The sequence below is a fragment of the Callorhinus ursinus genome, unplaced genomic scaffold, assembly GCF_003265705.2.
Source record: "Callorhinus ursinus isolate GAN/ISIS: 27379988/994484 unplaced genomic scaffold, GSC_fseal_2.0 scaffold9, whole genome shotgun sequence".
In the NCBI taxonomy this organism is placed as follows: domain Eukaryota; kingdom Metazoa; phylum Chordata; class Mammalia; order Carnivora; family Otariidae; genus Callorhinus; species Callorhinus ursinus.
In genome coordinates, this window is record NW_027397071.1 from 13,262,764 (window position 1) to 13,287,222 (window position 24,459).

The window sequence follows — 24,459 nt, forward strand, 5'->3', positions numbered from 1 at the left end:
TGGGATTTCATCAAGGTACAAAGCTTTTGCACAGCAAAGGAAACAGTCAACAAAACCAAAAGACAACTAACAGAATGGGAGAAGATATTTGTAAATGACATATCAGATAAAGGGCTAGTATCCAAAATCTATAAAGAACTTACCAAACTCAACACCCAAAGAACAAATGATCCAATCAAGAAATGGACAGAAGACACGAACAGACATTTCTTCAAAGAAGACATCCAAATGGCCAACAGACGCATGAAAAAGTGCTCAACATTGCTCGGCATCAGGGTAATCCAAATCAAAACCTCAATGAGATACCACCTCACACCAGTCAGAATGGCTAAAATTAACAAGTCAGGAAACAACAGATGTTGGCGGAGATGTGGAGAAAGGGGAAGCCTCCTACACTGTTGGTGGGAAAGCAAGCTGGTGCAGCCACTCTGGAAAACAGTATGGAGGTTCCTCAAAAAGTTAAAAATAGAGCTACCCTACAACCCAGCAATTGCCCTACTGGGTATTAACCCCAAAGATACAAATGTACAGATCCGAAGGGTTTATGTGCACCCCAATGTTTATAGCAGCAATGTACACAATAGCCAAACTGTGGAAAGAGCCAAGATGTCCATCAATAGATGAATGGATAAAGATGTGGTATATATATATAATGGAATCTTATGCAGCCATCAAAAGGAATGAGATCTTGCCATTTGCAATGACGTGATGGAACTGGTAGGTATTATGCTGAGCGAAATATGTCAATCAGAGAAAGACATGTATCATATGACCTCACTGATATGAGGAATTCTTAATCTCAGGAAACAAACTGCGGGTTGCTGGAGTGGTGGGGGGTGGGAGGGATGGGGTGGCTGGGTGATAGACATTGGGGAGGGTATGTGCTATGGTGAGTGCTGTGAATTGTGCAAGACTGTTGAATCACAGATCTGTACCTCTGAAACAAATAATACAATATATGTTAAAAAAAAAAGAAAAAGAAGATAGCAGGAAGGGAATAATGAATGGGGGAAAATTGGAGGGGGAGACAAACCGTGAGAGACTATGGACTCTGAAAAACAAACTGAGAGCTCTAGAGTGGAGAGGGTGGGAGGATGGGTTAGCCTGGTGATGGGTAGGTTCCATGGAACACTACATCAAAAACTAATGATGTGGGGCGCCTGAGTGGCTCAGTCGTTAAGCGTCTGCCTTCGGCTCAGGTCATGATCCCAGGGTCCTGGGATCGAGCCCCGCATCGGGAATCCGTGCTCCGCGGGGGGCCTGCTTCTCCCTCTCCCACTCCCCCTGCCTGTGTTCCCTCTCTCACTGTCTCTCTCTCTGTCAAATAAATAAATAAATAAATCTTTAAAAAAAAAAAAAAAACTAATGATGTAATGTATGGTGATTAACATAACAATAAAAATTAAAAAAAATTAAGCCTGTTGTTAAAGTTGACATGATCATAACATTCATATTTTCTCCTGTTTCTCTCCTTCCATTTTTACTTCCAAAGCATCAATTGACTATTTGTCATTTGTTTTAAAGTAAATTCACTTCACTCCTCATATCTTGTCCATTATTCCTTCAAAAATGATTTTAGCTAATTTAGAGTTGGAAATATTTTTATGCTTCTTAACTTCTTATTGTAAAGTCACACATTGGAAAAAATGGAATATAGTTTCCTTTCCACCTATTTTCAAAAAGTTTTCCCGCCTAATATTTTTCCTCTAATGAACTTTATGTGTACTTTCTCATCCACATTCAGGAGTTTATACATAGTCTCTTTCAGTTAACATTTTCTAAAGATCTCATTTATGCAAGATGATAGTATATAAATTGAAATAATTTGAATAAAGTCCATGTCTTACCAAAGCTTACTATTGAATTATGTTTTAAATGTGCAGTAAATTTAATACATTTTTATGAGAACAACATAGTATATTATGGTCTTTGAGACTAAAAGATAAATAGTTCTGTTTGGGGAAAAGATAAGATTTCTTGGGCGCCTGGGTGGCTCAATTGGTTAAGCATCTGCCTTCGGCTCAGGTCATGATCTCGGGGTCCTGGCATCAAGTCCCACATCGGGCTCCCTGCTCAGCGGGGAGTCTGCTTCTCCCTCTGACCCTCCCCCCTTTCATTGTTCTCTCTCTCTCATTCTGTCTCTCTCAAATAAATAAATAAATAAAATCTTTAAAAAAAAAAGATAAGATTTCTTCAAGCAGGTATAATTGAAATAATCTTTAAAAGATGAACAGTTATTGCCAGGAGACTAGAAAATTAACTTCTCTCCATCATCAGTGACTACTATAAATCTGACTCACATGACAAACTAGAGAGAGTCAGTTCTCTGTAGTTTTATCTCCTCACCAATAGAATTAGTTAATACTGTTCTCACCTGGAGGACTAATAAGCCATTGTGACAACATCTACTTATATTTTTACCTTAAATTTCCCTATATCCAAGTACCACACTTTACCTGGATAATATTTAGAAAAATATTAGAAGTAAATACACTCATGATATTTCAGATGATTATCCTATTAATCATTTTAACTATTATCAAATTCAAATTTTTATTGAAAATAATCATTATATTGGCATGCACATGGGCTGTGTATTGCAAGATAAATTACCCTGACTAAAGCAAATTTATCTCCTGGTATTTTCTTAAATTTGTTTTTATTTTAGTGATCTATTTTATACCAAAATATTGAAGCAGATTGAGAATCCCCTGACCAGCATGTAAATTTTGAAATTATTCCATTTGTGTCCTTTATTTATTAGGATGATAGTATTCCTTAAATGTTTTGGGTATTAGTATTGAACAACCATCAGGCTAAGCAAATTCATAGTCTAAAAAGAGAAATTATGTTAGTAAAAGGAATATCTGGCAAATTTCAAAGAGAAAGTTAAAAATATAGAGTAACCTATGGGATTAAAAATTGATTTTATGAAACCCAGGAGTCATGAGTCAGTTGATAAATAGCAATCTATCTGTCTAAGCATGTATTTAGAATATAGGTTTCACTTAAATACCTGTAGATGAAATGCACTAATGAACAAATGTTTTATAAATTTTTTTCTTCTTCCCTGTCTAAAACTTTTCTTAGCTACTTAGAGAAACGTGAACACGTACACAGTTGTTCAAATTTGTTAGTTTTTGCTTTAATAATGTACTTGAATTTTAAAGTGTATAGGAATTATAACTTCAAAAATGTCATTCTATATTTACTAAAATAAACCTACAATATAAACCTACAATATTCTTTTTTTTTTTAAAGATTTTATTTATTTATTTGACGGAGAGAGATACAGCGAGAGAGGGAACACAAGCAGGGAGAGTGGGAGAGGGAGAAGCAGGCTTTCTGCTGAGCAGAGAGCCCAATGCAGGACTCGATCCCAGGACCCTAGGATCATGACCTGATCTGAAGGCAGACGCTTAACAACTGAGGCACCCAGGTGCCCCTAACCTATAATATTCTTTTAAAATATATATGCATATGTGGGTGTCACTAATATCTTCCTTAATATTCTGTTTCAAATATAATTAACCATGATCAGGAAAGTCAAACATGGTCTTATCTTTAAAATCTTTTCATCTAGCTTCTCAACTTTAGGTTATCTATATCTTTGAAAAATTGTATTGTTATTCAGCAAATATTTACTCCTCTATGCCTCTTTGTTGAGGCAGAAGATACTACCCTGACCCACTGACTTTTAGCTAATGAAATGTTGGCAAACTGATGCAAGCTGACTCATTAAATGTACCTATATGAATTAGCAAGCCCGATGTGCATTTATGATTCTCTGTGAGAAGAATATGTTCAAGTTAGAGCCTGATCTAAGGAGAATTTGGAGATAGGAAAGTTAGCTGCAGATGAGAACCCAACTCACAATAGGCTTGAAGGAAAGCTATTCCATCTGACTTGCACACTGATGAATAGCTGCATATATATATATATATATATATATATATATATATATATATATCTCCTTATATGTATAGATAGATAGAGATTCAACACTTCCATACATCACCCAGTGCTCATCATTATAAATGCACTCCTTAATCCCCATCACCTATTTAACCCATCCTCCACCCACCTCTCCTTTAATAACTGCTAGTTTGTTCTGTATAGTTAAGACTCTGTTTCTTGGTTTTTCTCTTTTTTTTTTTTCTCCACTTTGCTCATTGGTTTTGTTTCTTAAATTCCACATATGAGTGAAATCATGTTATTTGTCTTTGACTGACTTATTTCACTTAGCATTATACTCTTTAGCTCTATCCACATTATTGCAAGTGGCAAGATTTCATTCTTTTTATGGCTGAGTAATATTCCATTGTGTGTGTATAATATATACCACATCTTCTTTATCCATTCATCAGTTGATGGATATTTAGGGTTTTTTTCCCATAATTTGGCTATTGTTGATAATGTTGCTATAAACATAGGGGTGCATGTGTCCCTCTGAATTAGTGGTTTTGTATTCTTTGGGTAAATACCCAGTAGCATGGTTGCTGGGTTGTAGGGTAGTTCTATTTTTAACTTTTTGAGGAACCTCCATACTATTTTCCAGAGTGGCAGCACCAGTTTGCATTCCCACCAGCAATTCAAGAGGGTTCCCCTTTCTCCACATCCTCACCAACACTTTTTGTTTTTTGTGTTGCGGATTTTATAGTAGGCCTTATTTTTTAGCCACAATTGTATTTATCAGTTTTCTCTCATCTTTAACTCTAGTAGACGGGAAATACCATTAATAGTGCTGGTCTAGAGGAAAGTATATAGTATGCAAATTTAGGCAGAGTGGAGTCTGACAACACTCTCTCTTCTCACTAATTGCACTGCCTTCATTTCCCCTCCCATCATCTTTACTTTCTTTTTTCTTTTCTTGGGATAACTCCCAAGAGTTATTAACTATTACTAACTATTACATAGTTAGTTGCTACTTCTTTAGTGGTATCAATTTTTAAGGATGCTGAAATTACATTTGGAACTTAAAAACCTACTTTTCTATTTTACATGTAGCACATTACCTTCGTCCTCTTACTGTGTTCTTCCAAAGCAGTAGGAAATGCCCATAGTATATCTGACAGGGGTTTATTTTACTTCTGTATGTGTGTGTGTGTGTGTGTGCATGTGTGTTTGTGTGATGTGTAATAAAACTGTAGTATAAAAGTTTGAAGTAACTACACTTATCTATAACACCTTTGGCTAGAAATCGGATATTGTCAGGAAACTGTATGTCTCACTATATCACATCCTTCTATCTCCTCTTAGAACTGAGCACTAATTCAACTTTTGGATATATCATACCTTTACCCTTTTATAGTATTATTGCTTATGTATATACCCTATAATTATTTTAATATTGTTCAAGTTTATGTAAATGAAGTCATACTTTATGTATTCTTTGGTGATTTCATTCTTTTGTTCAATGTTAGAGAGATTCATTCATGCTGCTATATGTAGCTAAAGTTTTTTTATTGCTATAAAATATTCTATGAAATAATTATAATTAACTATTAACTTGTTTCCAGTTTGGGTTTATTAAGAAACAATGGTGTTTTGAACATATTTTCTTGCTGTACATGACCAACATTTTTTCTAGCGATTGATATGTCAAAAGGGTGTAGATCTTAAAATTTACCATATAATAATAAACTGTTTTCCAGTGGGGATGTGCCAATTGATAAATCTACCTACAGTGTTTCAAATTCCTATATATATCTGTCAACACTAACATTGTCAGACATTTTAATTTTTCTAAATCTTTTAGATGTATAATAGTATCTTGATAGTGTCAATTGGAATTTGCCTGATTACAAAGATTTTAAGTATATTTTCATATTTGTATTGACTGTTTTGATTTCCATTTTTGTGAATTGCACATCAAGTAGGCTACTTTTACAAAGTCCCTTGTCTCTTTTTTTATATTAATTTAACAATGTATGATTTACATTCAACAAAAGGCATTCATTAAGTGTCCTGTTGGATTAATTATGATAAATGTAAATGTCAGCACAACCACAGAGAGTAGAGATGCAGAATATTTCTTTTTTTTAAGATTTATTTATTTTAGAGAGAGAGAGAGAGAGAGCATGAGCAGAAGGGATAAAGGGAGAGGGAGAGAAAATCTGAAGCAGACTCCACACTGTGTGTGGAGCAACATGGGGCTCGATCTCACACCCTGAGATCATGACCTGAGCTGAAACCAAGAGTCGGACTCTTAACTGACCATATCACCCAAGTGCCCCAAGACGTAGAATATTTCTATCACCCAGTAAACATTTCCTCTGTTTTTTTTTTTTTTTTGCAGTCATTTCCCAGAATAGCCCCAGTCAATCACATTTAATCGTATTTCTATTACAATCACATCATTTTATCTGTTCACATTTGTGTCCTTTCTTACCTGGATTCCTTTTCTTAGCATAATGTTTTAAGATCCATATTGTTGTGTGTATCAGTAATTCATTCCTTTTTTTCTTGCTGAATATTATTCCACTGTATGAATAGATCACAATTTGTTTATCCATTCAATTGTTGACTTATATTTGAGTTGTTTCCAGATTTGGGCTATAATGAAAAAGCTGCAATAACCATTTTTATATAAGTCTTTTTTGAGAACATATACTTTCATTTATTTTGCATAAATATCTAGTAGTTAAAATGATGAGTTATAAAATAATTAATGTTTAACTTTTAAAGAGAGTACATTTTCCAAAATGTGTGTAATATTTTACATTCCTACTACTAATAAATGAGAGTTCTCTTTCTCTGTGTCCTCATTACCACTCAGTATTACCAGTGTTTTCTAATTTTATACATTGTAGTGGACAAATAGTGGTATCTCACTATGTAGTATTAATATATATTTTCTTGATGAATAGTTATAATGAGTAACTTTTATGAGCTTATGTATATATACATCTATATAAATAAAATTTGTGTATATTTTACTTCCATATATTATATATACAAATATATACAAACATACTTGAATATGTATTATAAAATAAATATAAACATATTCCATACACATCTATAGTCAAATTTCATTATTCAGGGATTCATATTTCAAAATATCCTATTAGGTAAAATTATTTGTATCCCCAAAATCAACACTCACAGTCATTTACAGGCATGTGAAGATTTAAATTTAATTTAAATTTAAATTTAAATTTAAATCCCCCAACATGAATGTTCTTAAGTGAACAAAGCACTGCTCTGCCTACTTGTTTCATCTCTCATACTATAAACAGTGTCCATTTTGCAGTCTATTTAAGGCCATGATTTTTGTATTTTTATGCTTTCATTGATGATTTTGCTATTTAAAATTTCCACCAAGTGACCTAACAGAGAAAATGTATGTTAGGTAAGCTTTATTTATTCATGAGTTAAGTGCTGTTGGCTTTTAAGTTTAATGTGAACGAACCAACAATATATATTGAATGGGCATCTTTAAAGAGAAACACACATAAAACAAGGTTATTTATTAATCACTTGATGAAAATGTTGTAACCAAAGGCTTATAGGAACCTAACCTTGTATTTCTAGTAGGATCAATCATTCAGTACTCTCTGATTCAGCATTTGTGGCAATTTTACAGACCATAACTACCAAGGTCATGAAAATGAACTGTGTGTGTATACGTGCATGCATGCACATATGGGTGCATATATTCTTAGTGAAATGTCTATTCAAATGTTCAAATTTTGTTCAAATTTAAGTCAGATTGTGTTTCTTCATATTTTTGAATTATATATATATATACACATATACATATATATGTGTATTTTTTTTAAATATTAAGCCACTGTCAGTGTTAATGAGATTATCAACTATAACTTTATTTGCTTCTTCAAAGGTAATGTATCAGCTTCTGGTTTCCAGTTCTGCATGTAAGGAGCTTGGAAGTTGTCACTTTATCCTAACAAGTAAAAAACTGAACAGACTGAAAAATCAGCAACTCCTCTAGAATGCTTGAGAGGTGTGGAAACAGGGTCAACCCCTCCTCCCAAGACTGTAGAGACAGGTGAATCCCAGGAGTCATGGCTTACCAAAGCAGAGACTTACAAGCTCAAACTGCCACAGAAGCACTGACGGAGTAAGAAGACCTGAACAGTAAGTGACAAATGGCTGGGGACTCAATGCAAACAAATCTGAATGTTAAAAACTCCAGGGGGCCAGTCATGAGGGTGTTGAGGGGGCGGGCAGAGTTTTGTGAGTTTTACCTCCTAGTTCTGCAGAGAGGAGGGGAAAAGGAATCATTTTGTAATATATCACAACACTCAGTTCCCCTGGAACAATGGGTGTTCCAAGGGAAACTAGTTAATGAAAGTATGACCAGCTGGATTATTGTCAGAGCCTAACTGCCCTGGGAAATTCCTAACTTCAGCCCACAGTTGCCATCCTGTCCTAGTAATGGAGGAGAAATAAACTGAGAAACTCCAGAAGCACAAGTTCACTAAAAGACTGAGACCTTATCATTGGACTAAAGAACCCTTCCCCTCACCACCATATTACTAAAAACCTATTTACAGCAGTTCCTTCTACCCATTATATCATCTCTGGCTATCAAGAAAAAATTATAAGGCATAACAAAAGGCAAAAAATAAAATTTAAAAACAGAGTAAGCAACAGAACTAGACATGGCAGGGGTGTGGAAATTATCAGACCAAGAATTTAAAGCAACTATGATTAATATTTGAAGGGCTTTAATAGATAAAATAGCATGCAAAAACAGATGAGCTATGTAAACAGAAATACTGAGAAACAACCAAAAAGAAATGTTAGAGATCAAAGATACCATAACAGAAATGAAGAATGTCTTTGATGGGCTTACTGGTAGACTAGACACAGCTGAGGCAAAAAACTCTAAGCTAGAAATATATCAATAGAATCCTTGAAAAACAAAAAGTAAAGATGACAAAAACTAAAAATTGTAGAACAAAAAAACCAAGGACTATGGAACAGCTTCAAAAAGTGTGACATATACATAATGGGAACAGCAGAGGTGAAGAGAGAGAAAGCAACAGAAGAATATTTGATATTTGAAACAGTAATGACTGAGAATTTCCCAAAATTAATGGCAGACACCAAACCATGGATCCAAAGGTACAGACGAATCATTATTGGAGTATTTAATAAGCATTGATTGATCTTCTAAATCCATGATTACCTAGGAAACAAGTTAAAGGATTAAAGCAATTTTTGATTAATCAAATTAAAACTATAATGAAAAAGTTTAATTAGAAATTATTTAATAATTATAATTTTATGAAAGTATTTTTAGCATTATGATCTCAAATAAACTATCATTAATATTTTTTTAAAGATTTTTTATTTATTTATTTGAGAGAAAGAGAATGAGAGATAGAGAGCATGAGAGGGAAGAGGGTCAGAGGGAGAAGCAGACTCCCTGCCGAGCAGGGAGCCCGATGCGGGACTCGATCCCGGGACTTCAGGATCATGACCTGAGCCGAAGGCAGTCGCTTAACCAACTGAGCCACCCAGGCGCCCTATCATTAATATTTTCTATTGTCATATAACTTACATTTTAAAAATATATAGGGATATTGAAGAAGCACATTCTTAATCGAGTAGTTTGAAATTGTACTTATAAAATTCAGAAACTCAAAATTTCAATTGAACATAAATTAAGATATCAACGTGGCCTTATAAGATATAATTGTAAAGGACCTTAACAGGTCATATAAACTGTCAGTCCTATCAATTAAAAGACCTAAATGTAGTTTTAAAGTATTTGAAGATTCAAAATTAAAGTAATTGCATATTACTTCCTCATTTCCTATTTCCAAAGCATCTCTGACTGTGTCTTAGAACCTCTCTATTTAAAACAAAACTATAGCTACTTAAAATGTGCTTTTTACCATGGTTTCTGATAGATCAATCTGCCAAAAATTAGCTGGTGGTGCAGAACTACTCTTTCCCTCTATTCCCTGGTTTATTCCATTTGCTAGAGTAACAAGAAAAATTGCTTTGGTGATTTTACGTTTGGAAGTTATTTCTCTGCTTCAGTTGTGCACAGTTACCTTTATTTTCAGAAGTGATAGTACCTCAAATTAGTGGCAAATATATTAAAATATAATACCTAATATCATTAAATATCTTTGAGTTACTATTTTGTAGTCACTGCTCTTAATGGCACTATTACTACTTGTTATCATATCTAAATGTACGAAATTCCAAGTAAACAAAAATATTTGTATTACACCTGTTTAAGTATCTTTTATTTGTTGAGTTCTAGAAACTAATTTTAATGCATGTTTAATTAAACTGCATCTTACCAAAAAACACTTACACAAGTATGGAAATGATATGACGAATGCATGTGTTTACTTGGCATGACAGAATTTTTGTATTAAAATAGATCTCTGATATAATCTAAGAAGAAAAATACACTTACTTGAAAAACAGTGCTTTTTCAGCTTTCTTGAGCTATCAGAATTTGTCCCTTTCGACCTAATCAATTTGCATATTTCTTGCTTCCATTTTAACTAAATTTCAATTAATATTTCTATTTTTATAAAGAATTGGCAGGTGGAACAATCAGATATCTATTGTTGAGAGATTTGGAGTTTTATAAAATCACAGGCTTTGTAAATCAATGGAATAACAAGTTGTGGATTTGAGATGAGACATCTGTGTAGTTTTCCTTTTGGTTCAATGGTGATTCTTAGCTATGATTTCAAATAGCTTCAAGAAAAGAGCACTTTTTTAGGGCTTCAATTAGTATTTCCTTTGCAAATATCCAGTATCTAAAAAAGGAAACTCTGTAGGAGAGTACTATGTAAAGATAATAGGTAGACAAATAGGTTAAAGATAGATAAATGTCAGATAGATGAATGTCATATGTAATATATGGATGTTATATGTATATATAAAAGTATTTAATATATTTAATTAAATTTCAATCCAGTAATTTATTTCTATTTTTAATTATTAAAATAGTGTACAAGAAAAAAATGCTATAGAATTCAAGTGGCTCCCTATCTCATTCTAACTTTACTTCCATTGTCTCACAAATTTAACTTTAGTCAGTAAGACCTTGGATGAGTCAACAGAAGTTTTACTTTTCTGTGCACAATATTTAGTTATTAAACACTACATGTGAAGTAATAATAAAAAAAGAGCTATGACTAAGAAAGAGTTCCAGTGGAAAGACAGCTAATTAAAATTTGATTAAATTAAACTTGAAGGTATTTCTTTGTATCATTGTCTAGCTAGAGCCTTATTTAAAAGTAAGATCTTCTAGTACTCCAGTTCTTTGCTTACAGTAATATTTAAAAGCATAAACTCTGTTCTTGCCTGAGTGGGTTGAAATCCCTATTTGTCACTTATTGATTGGACAAAATCTGCACTTGTCCACAAAAATCTATTTTCCCTTCTCTGACACACAGCAAAATTACATTTCCCAGCCTCCAGTGTAGTTAAGTGTGGCCCTGTACCAATATCTCTGTAATGCAATGTGAATGGAAGTAATGTGTTTTTCTTCCATGACAGGGTCTTTAAGAAAGTGGCTGCACTTTTTTGTTGTTGTTCTTCCCATTTTCCCAATCTAGGCTGGGATTGCAATGACCAGAGTGACTTGCAGAAGCCAGAAGTTGAAGGTGGCAATGCATCCATCAGCCTGGATTCTAGAAAGATTATGTGACATAGAATTGCCTGTGACCTGAAAACCGTAACTTGAACAATTATGTGACAAGGAACTAAACCTTGATGGTTTTTTGTCTCCAAAGTTTGAGGGTCTATAACCATTTATCCTGCCTACCTAATAAACTGGTTTTGTGGTGGCAGACAAATTATTTTGCCCATGTGCCCACAGTATCTCACCTAAAAATGTTTATTGTTTTGAATGAATGAATGATATATTGATTTCTGTAGATTCTAACATTATAACTTCCATTGAATAATTTGCTTTCCTACCATTAGCAAATACAATTCAGTGCATCTTCACCAATTTTTGTAATATTCTAAGTTAATTACCAAGAAGCTTTGCTTTTGGGTTATCCATTGATTATTACACTCAAGAATGCCTTCTAGCCCCTGTGTCTGGCTTTTTTCACTTGTCATAATGTTCTCCAGGGTCATCCATGTTGTTGCAAATACTACATGATGCCACTTATATGAGGAATCTAAAATAGTGAAACTCATAGAAGCAGACCGTAAAATAGTGGTTGCCAGGGGATGGAAGGAAGGGAAAATGGGAAGGTATTAGTCAAAGGATACAAGTTTAATTCTATAAGTTGAAAAAGTCCTAGAGATCTACTGTATTGCATAGTGCCTACAGTTAACAGTACTGAACAGTATACTTAAACATTTGCCAGGAGGGTTGATCTTGTTAGGCGTTCTTCTTCCTTTTTTTTTTTTTAATTTTTTTGTTAGTTACAGTATAGTTGACATACAGTGTTAAATTAGTTTCAGATGTTCAATACAGTGATTCAACAATTCTATATATTACTTAGGGCTCATTGAGATAAGTGTACTCTTAATAGCCTTCAGTTATTTTACCCATTTTATTTATTTGACAAAGAGAGAGAGATAGCGAGAGAAGGAACACAAGCAGGGGGAGTGGGAGAGGGAGAAGCAGGCTTCCTGCTGAGCAGGGAGCCCGATACAGGGCTCAATCCCAGGACCCCGAGATCATGACCTGAGCCGAAGGCAGACACTTAACGACTGAGCCACCCAGGCACCCCCAATAATTTTGCTTTTTAAATTCCACATTATGAGTGAAATCATATGGTATTTGTCTTTCTCTAACTGACTTATATTGCTTAGCATTATACTCTCTAGATCCATCCATGTTGTTGCAAATGGTAAAATTTCATTCCTTTTTATGGCTGAATAATACTCCATTGTATACACATACTACATCTTCTTTATGCATTCATCTACTGATGGACACATAGGCTGCTTCCATAATTTGGCTATTGTAAATAATGCTTCAAAAAACATGCATATATCTTCTAAATTAGTGTTTTTGTATTCTTCGGATAAATACCCAATAATGTGATTACTGGATCGTATGGTAGTTCTATTTTTAATTTTTTGAGGAAACTCCATACTGACTTCCACAGTGGCTACACCTGTTTGCATTCCCTCCAACAGTTCACGAAGATTCCTTTTTCTCCACATCCTCGCCAACACTTGTTGTTTCTTGTGTTTTGATTTTAGCCATCTGACAGGTGTAAGGCTGTATGTCATTGTGGTTTTGGTTTGCATATCCCTGATGATTAATGATGTTCAGCATCTTTTCATGGGTCTAGTGGCCATCTGTATGTGTTCTTTGGAAAAATACCTATTTTTAGTCAGATTATTTGGGGTTTTTTTGGTGTTGAGTTGTATAAGCTCTTTATATACTTTGGATATTAACCCTTTAACAGATACCATTTGCAAATATCTTCTCCCATTTACTAGGTTGCCTTTTTGTTATGTTGATGGTTTCCTTCATTTGTTGTGCAAAATCTTTTATTTTAGTATTATTCCCCCTTGCCTGGGGAGACAAATCCATAAATACTTTGCTAAATCCCATGTCCAAGAGATTAGTACCTATATTTTCCTTTAAGAGTTTAATGGTTTCAGGCCTCACAATAAGGCCTTTGATCCATTTTGAGCTTATTTTATGTGTGTTGTAAGAAAGTGGTCAAGTTTCATTCTTTTGCATACAGCTGACCAGTTTTCCCAATACCATTTATTAAAAAGACTTGTCTTTTCCCCATTGTATATTCCTTCTTCCTTTGTCATAGATTAATTGACTATAGAACTGGGTTTATTTTTGGACTTTCTATCTTTTTCCATTGATCTGTGTGTCTGTTTTTGTGCCAATACCATATTGTTTTGATGTAATTTTTCATAAGTAATACTGTTGATGCTTTTATTGATCAATCTGATGTTAGCTTATATTCACCTATAACTCCTGTCTTTCTTACTTAATTATAGAATTGGTAATGTATCAATCTTGTCTTTTAGATAAAATAAAGGTTACATTGTACAGGTTTTAATTATGATATATGTTAATATTTTTCAATATATTTTGAGGAGCTTTGATACAATACTTTCTTCTAAATTTTGTATCGCTTATTTTGTTATTAGCAATTCCTTCCTGCTAAATTCAATTATCTAAATAGAGAAGAAATCCACTGAACCCAGAACATATAACAGTTCTGTTATTATTTCTTCTCAGAAAGTTTTAATTACAGTCTTTAAAAACATTTTAGGACTTAGAATTTAATACTTTTTATTGCAATATTTATTCATTGTCTTCAAATATTTTCAAAACATTACCTCTTTCTAGGCCTTAAAGATCTTAAAACTTCTTAGGGCAAAGTAGGTACCTGATTTGTTATTATTGATCACTGTGATTTAAAATTTTGCTGAGTTCATTAAGAGTCGTCAGCCAAAGATATTTGAAAACTTTTAAATGATACACATATACCAAAAATTTTAGGAAACTATTCTGAAATATTATCAGTAATTTATTCACTCCAATTACTAGCTTTTCCACATTTTTATCTTTTAGATCAAATAAGGCATGTTGGTAACTATTCTCTAATAGTTATTCTCTGAAAGTTATTCCGTAATAGACCTAAAATTTAGTGGAAAATCACTTGCAAAGATTGAAATTTTTTTCTTGATAGTAGAAGTTTGTAGAATGTAGTGACCAGGAAAATCATCTGTAACCTATGATAATTATTGGTCAGTCAAAGACAATCACATTTACTTTTATTTAAGAGATGGATATAAAAATATTAATGCTTATCTTGACAAAAAAACCTCAATATAGCAGGATAGATTTTTAACTGAAAATGGGCAGTGGGAGTCCCTGAGGAGTAAAAGAACAACTGGCATGACAACACTTGACATCCTGTGTGTAATTGGTTTTGAATGCTTGACAGATTTTTATAATGGTACGGAAGCATTCATACTGGCAGGTAACTGTTGGAAATAGATTGAGTGGTGGTTAGGCCCCTTTCATGCACCTCTTACATGAGAATCCTTTAAATGTACTTCACATCAAAGATAGATATTCTAAGTTCAAGAGCCTGCCCACTAGTACACCCCATTCCGTCATTTCAAGAAGAATCGAACAACTTAGCCTGCAATTATTATTTAATTAGTTCTATTTTCCTTCCCTTCCACATTCAATGTGTTGGTCAGGTTTAGATTGAAAGCAAAATTTTGTTGTCTAGAAGCAGGGGAAATAAATCCTTTCATGGGTCTAAATGTTATTGGTCAGATATCACTTGGGTATCAGATTTTAAACCAGTGCCAGAAATAGTTCCCATTGTCAGAAGATTAAATTTTAAGTAAGAAAAGTAGACTTGTTGGAAATTGATAATGTAATCATCCTGAAACTACAGAGGAAAATAATACTTAAATTATAACATAAACTATGGTGTAGAAGAAAGAACCTATATAGAAAGTCAAAGAGCCAGGATTTAAAGTTGTTGTTTTTTTTTTTTCAGGATTTAAAGTTTAAGTCAACTGTTCACAACATGACCAATTCAAATGTCTGTTCTTTCATCTACAAAGTGATGGTGATAATTTCCCAGCATTGTATGAAAACTAAATCAGATTATAATATGCAATCACTATATAAACATTGCTTGTTATTAAGCAAGTTATTCTCATCTAGCCTATGTTTTATATTATTTTGTGTTGCTTTTGAGGGGAAGTGAGCTTTATAGCTATAAAATGATCAATATCTGTATAATTATCAATGGCTCACCAGTTTTTCCTGCCTGAAAATCTCAGTAATTTGTGGTCTCTCTCTCCACACTGGCATGCCATTATGGACTGATTTGATTTTATCATTGGGTGGCTATATTTTAAAATAAAAAAAACACAAAGATTAAAAAGTTACAAGTATCAATAAGACATAGTTCTAGGCTTACAGAGCTCACAATACAGATTAAAAAGAAAAAAAATCAGGGCCCCTGGGTGGCTCAGTCAGTTAAGCATCTGCCTTTGGCTCAGGTCATGATCTCAGGGTCCTGGGATCAAGCTCCACATCAGGCTCCCTGCTCGGTGGGAAGGCTGCTTCTCCCTCTTCCTCTGCTGTTCCCCCCTGCTTGTGCTCTCTCTCTCTCTCTCTCTGTTAAATAAATAAATAAAATATTTTTTAAAAAGAGAAAGAAAATAAATGACTATAATATAAAGCAGACAACTTAGTGCCCTAAAATGTACAAATCGGGTATCCTAGGCTTTAAAAAGAATGAGGATTAATCATTGATTATAAAAATTGATAACTATATCATAGAAAATGAAATATTTGAGATGAGACCTAGATGGATATAATATAGTCAAAGGTGAGAAAAGAATTTATTAATAATTTGATGGTCTTATCACACTACATTAATTAGATTTTGGTTTGGATAAAGTTTTACATGTTTCTTAAAAAACATTTTATATGATTCTATCTTTCCATATATTGAATACAAACACATCAACTAGTTTATGTTTAAAAATTATTATTTGTCCTCTATAAAGGACTTCCAAATTCTTTATAGACCTGAGATTTTGAAAGAAGAAGTAAACAATTCTGAAAGAAAGGCAGATGATGTTGAGAACAAGTGACCTGTATCATTGCCTGTGGGTACTGTAGACTGAAGCTCAATTATAAACAAAGGGCATAATATTTTGTGGTATATTGTAAATGAGAGTTCAAAAGAAAGTAGCTGAATAAGAAGATTGTGTATTGAGCAAAAAAGTTGATGTACCTCCTGGCTAACAGATTTTGTTCAACCTTGCTTGAAAAACATTACCTTCATGTTTTTTAAATGGACAAATTTGGCTTCCATTCAGAGAGCATAGTCCTTTAAAAATGTTCCAGTATTATTCAGTGTGAAAATTAAATGAGCTATCAAGCCAGGAGAAGACATGAGGAACCTGAAATATATATTTCTAAGTGAAAGAAGCAAGTCTGAAAAGACTACATGCTCTATGATTCTAACCGTGTAAAATTCTGGAAAAGGCAAAACTCTGGATTAGAAATTAAGATCAGAGATTGCCAGAGGTTGGGAGAGGGGAGAGATAACTAGAGCCCTGACAATTTTTAGGGCAGTGAAAATACTCTGTATGATACTATAATGATGGACACATGACATTATACATCTTTCCAAATCCACAGAATATACAACACCAAGAGTGAAGTATAATAAAAACTCTGAATTCTGGGTGATTATGATGTGTTAGTGTAGGTTCATCAGTTGTAACAAATCTGTCACCCTAGTGGGAAATGTTGGTAATGGAGGAAAGCTATGCATGTGTGGGGACAAGGGGTAAATAAGAAATTTCTATACTTCCCCCTCAACTTTGCTATGAACCTAAAACTGCTCACAAAAATAAAGAATTAATTAAAAAATGTTTCACTGAGGGGTGTCTGGGTGACTCACTTGGTTAAGTGTCCACTCTTGTTCTCAGCTCAGGTCTTGATCTCAGAATTGTGAGTTCAAGCCCTGTGTTGGGCTCCATGCTGGATGTGAAGCCTACATTGAAAAAGAAAATGTTTCAGTGGTTACCAAAGGAGTTAAAATAATTATTTTTAATTAGATTTCTCTATGCAAATTTTAGATTTATTCATGACCGATGTTATCCAGAGATATATTCTATTTTCTTTGATGCAGGGTAAACAATAATTAACATTTAAGTGAGTAAATAGTTCAGGTATATTTTGAGTCTATGACTGCTTCATATATTAAGAAGTAATAATAATAGCTAGCACTGCAGTGATTAAATACATGCTAGCTAGACAGGTTCTAAGTGCTTTATATTTTAACTAATTTGATGTTTGCAAGAACTCCATGGATGAGAAATATTTCACTATTATTATTACTATATTCATTTGTCACATATGGATTTTTTTTAAGATTTTATTTATTTGACAGAGAGAGACACAGAGAGAGAGGGAACACAAGCAGGGGGAGTGGGAGAGGGAGAAGCAGGCCTTCCATGGAGTGGGGAGCCCAGTGCAGGGCTTGATCCCAGGACCCCAGGATCATGACCTGAGCTGAAGGCAGACGCTTAACGACTGAGCCACCCAGGCGCCCCAAGATATAAGTACCTTGACAAAATAAATATTCGTAGGTTGTAGAGCTGTGATTCAAACCAACCTAGGCAGTTTTTTATAGAGTTATTTATTTATTTATTTTTTTACCTCTATAACCATGCTACTCAGAGTGCATCCAGTGAATCTGTATTATCCAAGAACTGTTTGGATCCATTTTGCTAGTAGAAAAGTACACAGATTGAGGTTAAACATTTATAAACATAAGAGCTATTTGACATTGATGTGTCATCTATATGTATGGTTGCTTTCTAACACTTTTTTATTATTTGAAAAAGTATTGGTCTGCATGGTTTGGAAACTAAACCATTTCCTTCACTCTAAATCAGAGATAGGCAAACTTTTCCTATAAAGGGTCAATAAAATTTAATTTATAAAAACAGGGACAATATAATAATTTGTTATATTGTATTATTTTATTTTACTTTATATTATTTTATATTATATTATTACTATACTTACAATACTATGTTATGTTTTATATTATTATATTATATTATACTATATTATATTATGTTATATTATGTCAAAGGGCAAAACTGTATTCTAGTGGAAAGCACATTAAATTTGGAATTGATAGTCCAGTTGTATTACTTGCCTTGCCACTAAGTAGTTATGGAACCTTGGCCTGTCAGCCCACCTTTTGAAATTACATTTTCAACCTTGAAAAATCATGAGTGGAAACTGATAATAATCTGATGTCTTTAAACTCTAAAATTACGTGTAAACTGATTCTTTTCACTTTTATCAATTTATCAATGAACACACACTTGCTATTTCCCTGAAATGTACAATACAATTGTATCATTCATGTACGAACTGAGATCCTTCCCTCTGCCTACATAAGTAGTTTAACTTAAAACATAGTGTATACGAAACAGGTGATGAGAATTAAAGACGGCACTTATTGCGATGAGCACTGAGTGTCGTATGGAAGTGTTGGATCACTAAATTCTACACCTGAAACTAATATCACACTGTATGTTAACTAACTGGAATTTAAATAAAAACTTGAAAAACCATGTTGTATATGATATTAGCACAATTGTTACCAACTATCCTTGCCCACTGATTTTCCCAATATCTCTAGTAAGTTCATTGTACACCATCTGCTCTTGGTTAACTAAACTCTTCCTGTGTTAAGTGGTTATCAGAAAAATATTTAACAAAATTGTCTCTGCCAGTGAATCTGTGTCCCAGCCAGTGGTCCTATGGCCCATGCCATGAAGCCACCAAGATGTTAGAGGGTTGAATCAATGGGAAATTGTTCATTATAGGTCAGGTGAAATATGTGTGAGAAATAAAACAAATACATTATATAGATGGATGTTTGAATACTCTAACTATAGGGACTTAGTACTTTATATTAGCTATTCATATAAATCCATAATTATTTTTATTGTTTCAAAGTGTACAACATAAATTTTTACCTTTCCCATCCATCACGGTAACTGTAGTGTGTCCTTAAACAAAATCTGCTGAATAAATATAGCATCTATTTCAAAACAAATAAATATTTCCAGAATATTTTCCCCAAAATATTTAAAGCATGCAGCCGTGAAATGTGATTAATAATTCCATGTATCTATCTTCTCATTTCTATCAAAAAATTTTTAAAATATTTATTTATTTACTTTTGTCCAGGTTTTCTTGTGCATTTACAAAAAATGAAGGAATAATTATTAAAGTGTTAACTTGTTAATAAAATTTTTAAAAAAGCAATATTTATTGTAAATAAGACTGGGCTTTAAAATAGAGAAGTATTAACTTTAAAGAAATACAATGGAACTTAACTGAAAATCTTGATAGTAACTCAAATTGCATTTAAGAAAAAGAAGAAGCCCAGATAAATAGGAATTAAGATCTTAAGAACGGTCAGAGGAAATATTTTGAAAGAAAAATATAGATTTACAAATATAGAAAAGGAAAGAAGATAAAAGACATAAGGGAAATGTTGAAACCTTTACGGTGAATACAATTGGCATTCAAGAGCGAGAGAAGTGAGAGAATATGGCAAAGATTAGCATGAGACTTTCCCAAAACTATGAGAAGTATCAATCTAGAGATTCAAAAAGCACTGCTTGCACTAAAAGCAAAGCATTATGTAAACACACATGTGCACAGGCACACACACACACACACACACACATCTATCAAAAGCTACAATTTTTACCCCACACTCCCTATTACATTTCTGGCTTTATTTTTCTCCATAGCACTCATCACATATTTTTATAAATTTTCTTCTATATTTTGATTTCTGATTTTTTCTCAATCACTAGAATATAAACTTCAAGAAGAGCATTTATTTTTTGTAATTATTTTATTTATTATGATATCTACAATAAATATTTTTTGCATAGATAAATGGATGAGTGTTCCAGACCTTGCATTTCTCAGGATCCTCCTTGGGAGTATCACACCCTAAATTATACCTAATTTATGGCACCACTATATTTTGGATTATGAATTCATGTAAGCTATAGCAAAATTTCATTGTAAAGCATTCTACTTAAATTAAGAATGGTTAGTGCCAATAAGATTATTTAAACTTATATTTTGAAACTTGTTTTTATATGCAGACCTTCAGAAATACTTAACTTTGGATGATCTTATCATCATAAATTCAGTAACTCGTTTTTGCATACAATAATTGCTGTGTTTACTTGCCAAAATAAGCTACTAAATTGTTGTAAGATTGTACATATTTATATACTAAATCTCCATAGATCCATAGGAATCCTGGAAAGGTTCTGAGTAAATAACATATTCTTAAAGTTTCTGCTTATGGACAGTGCTACCTCCAAGTGAAGTTCTGTTCTACTAGATTCCTTGACAAGAAAACTGCAACTCCTAATAATCCACTATCATTAATCTCCTAAGACTACAATTTTGTTTAGAAATTGCAGACCCGGCGCCTGGGTGGCTCGGTCAGTTGGGCGTCTGCCTTTGGCTTGGGTCATGATCCCAGAAAATGGGATCGCCTGCACCGGGCTCACATTGGGCTCCCTGCTTCTCCCTCTCCCTCTGCTTCTCCCCCTGCTTGTTCTCTCTCTCTCTCTCTCTCTGTCAAATGAATAAATAAAATATTTAAAAAAAAGAAGAAATGCAAACAGAAAAAACATATAACAAAGGATGAAAGGGAACTCCCATTGGGATTTGTTTGTAGTTTGAAAATTATTTCTATTGTAATATATACTTCCCTTCATATATTGTAGCTATTTTAAAAAATGTATTCATCATATCCTTCTAAAGTACTCTTCAATTTTTTTCCATTCGTTTTTTTCTCTTTCTTTAAGTTTTTATTTAAACTGCAGTTAACATACTGTAATATTAGTTTCAGGTGTACAATTTAGTGGTTCAACCCTTCCATACAACACCTGGTGCTCATCACAGCAAGTGAACAATTAAGGAATCCCCATCACCTATTTAACTCCCATTAGTTTTTATATACAGTCTGAATCAGAGTAGTCTACATTTATATGTGATATTTAGTGTGACAGTTTGAACTAGTTAGAAGATCTAGCTAAAAGAATTGTTTGTGTTGCTGTTAAGGTAGCATAAATTGTTCAAGTCCTGAGTATTTGAACATAGGTTTTGGAAGAACACGTGACTGAAGCCATACAGGTTTCATTGGGTGTCAGTGGGCATAGAAGTGGAAGATCTACATCAACAGCATAGTGCCCAGGTAAGATATCATTGGAGAAAGAGTCTACAGTTGTATTAAACTTGGATAAACGAAGCAATTAAAAAAAATCCAGTTAAGGCCTCCAATTGGCCTAACTTGGAACAAATTCCCTGCACACTCATTAATCACTACAAACAATGAAAATATGGGAATAGTCTACTTCTGGGTCTGAGAGATAGGGTCTCTTGAGTCAACAGAGATAGGAGACTTGGTGACCTCAAAAAATGAGAGAGTAGCAGTCTAAGAAGAGTTTTATACCTTCTCCTGTTACTGATTATGAGTCCCAGGTGAATTGTATTAAAAGAATAAATGACTTTGTCAAATAATGAAAGCACCACTTAATATCTGTAAACCAAAAGCTTGAATGTATTCCTTTCTTAAATAAGGGAGTGCTATGCTGGTCAAGCATGGTGTCCTTGAGCAAAGCATTCTGATCTTTTATGAAGTATTTGGAAAGCCTTTGTTTTTAAGGTGGTGTTGATTATAGAGTTTAGAGTGAGTTGACATCAGTCTTGAGAATGCGGCATGTAATAGTTCATATTTTGTGTTGGGTATAGGTGTGTGAATTTGGTGACATCATCTCTAGAATAATGTCCACTAGAGTAAGTTCACTGAAAGGCTGACTTTCAAAAAATGAGGTAGACAGTGACTGGCTAGCTTTCAGAGTGGGTTCACTAAAGTGAGTTGTTACTGATTGAATAGATGGATTTTAGAACATTGTTATCATGGACCAAGAATTATAATGGCCATAGAACTAATATTAATTGATTAAAAGAGTGCTTTGGTTTATAACTCCAAGGCTACAAGACAATATTGTCCTAAAATGGGCAGGGACATTTAAAAATTTTTTTAAATAATTTTAGATTTACAGAAGAGTTGCAAATATAGTACAGAGAGTTCTCAATTCCTTATCACTCAGCTTTCTCTAATTCGAACATCTTAACAACCATGGAGTATTTATCAAAACTAAGCAAGGAACTTAAAAATTATAAAAACAAAGCAAGTAACTTAAAAATTATTTGGGCACTCTTGAAATTTAAAAATAATTTAACATTAGGACAATTATTGATATTAAAATCTTAATAGAATAAGATCTGAAAATGTAGTCATTTCAATAATAAGCACTGAATAATATTTAACATCCATTCTGGTTTAAGAAAAATCTTCAAAACCTCAGAATACAAGAGCCCTTTGTCACATGACAAAATGCATCTATTACTACAACTATAAACATCATTCTAAAGGAAAAATACTAGAGTTATCCCAAGATAACAGTTAAAAAGTTGGTAATATATAACTAACATAATAAAATTAATAGTTATATGAATGCCTCTATACGCGTAGGGTAGCTGTGTTAATCTTACATCCAATTTTTTGAGACCTTTTATCAAAGTCACTAATGTTGCCCAGGATATGGACATTTCTTTAAACTCTGTAATCACCAATTGGAGCATCCAAGAAATTATAGAGTCTATTAATACAAAGGTATTGCCAGAAAGAGGCAACGATAGATCTATTTATGGTTAGATAACTGCTAGCATGATGGTAGCATGTAAGATGGATTTCTGGGTAATAAAATTATGAAGATTTTAATTGGAAGTATCAGAAAAATGTCATAATTTTGGACAAAAAAGTTATGTTTCTATAATGAAAAAAGTTGAGCTATAGCCAGCAATTTATGAATGGCATCTTAGTTAGAAATATCACTTTTAACTATAAATCAGAAGATTTATAGTGGTCTTTATGAAACCATGAGAGAAAGAATGTTGGAAACACATATATTTTTTTAGCTGTACTTGTGCACATGGTCAGAAACATGACCACACGAACATCATTCCAACAAATTCAAAATCAACTCACATGTATTGGTGTCCTTCTTAGGTTTCTAAATTGTGAAATTGGATAAAAATAGTGCCTACTTCCTTGGGTTGTTTAGAGGATTAAATTTAATTTTCAATGAATTAGTGCACAAAGTGCTTAGAAGCATGTCTAGCACATAATAAACTCTTGGTAAATATTAGATAGTATTACTCTATAACATATATACCAGGTTTTTACATGCTCATTAAAATACTACGTACTTATATAAATATTATATTCATTGCATTATATTGTTAAAGTAATATCTCACTACTAATATATGTGAACATGCAAAAGGAACTAGACAATGAAGGATGTTATTCAGATAATTCATTTAAAAAATCAAACAGGGCGCCTGGGTGGCTCAGTTGGTTAAGCGACTGCCTTCGGCTCAGGTCATGATCCTGGAGTCCCGGGATCGAGTCCCACATCGGGCTCCCTGCTCAGCAAGGAGTCTGCTTCTCCCTCTGACCCTCTTCCCTCTCGTGCTCTCTATCTCTCATTCTCTCTCTCTCAAATAAATAAATAAAATCTTTAAAAAAATAAATAAAAAAATAAAAAATCAAACAAATGCTATGAAATTTTGAGGAAAAAATCTTATTATCCATGATTTTCCTATATAATTTCTTAATTCACATTTGTAGTCTAAGCCTCACAGGTGATGTAATTTTTATCTTAACCATTTGGTTTTGGAGCAATTAAAATTTTTAATTAGTATTAAAAGAATACTTTTGGGACATTAATGATAGTTCACATATTTATTCTGACTCATAAGAAAGTGATTTTAAGTTAATACTTAAAGAAAAGCAAAGACAGATGATACCTTTGGCATTTAGATCAATTA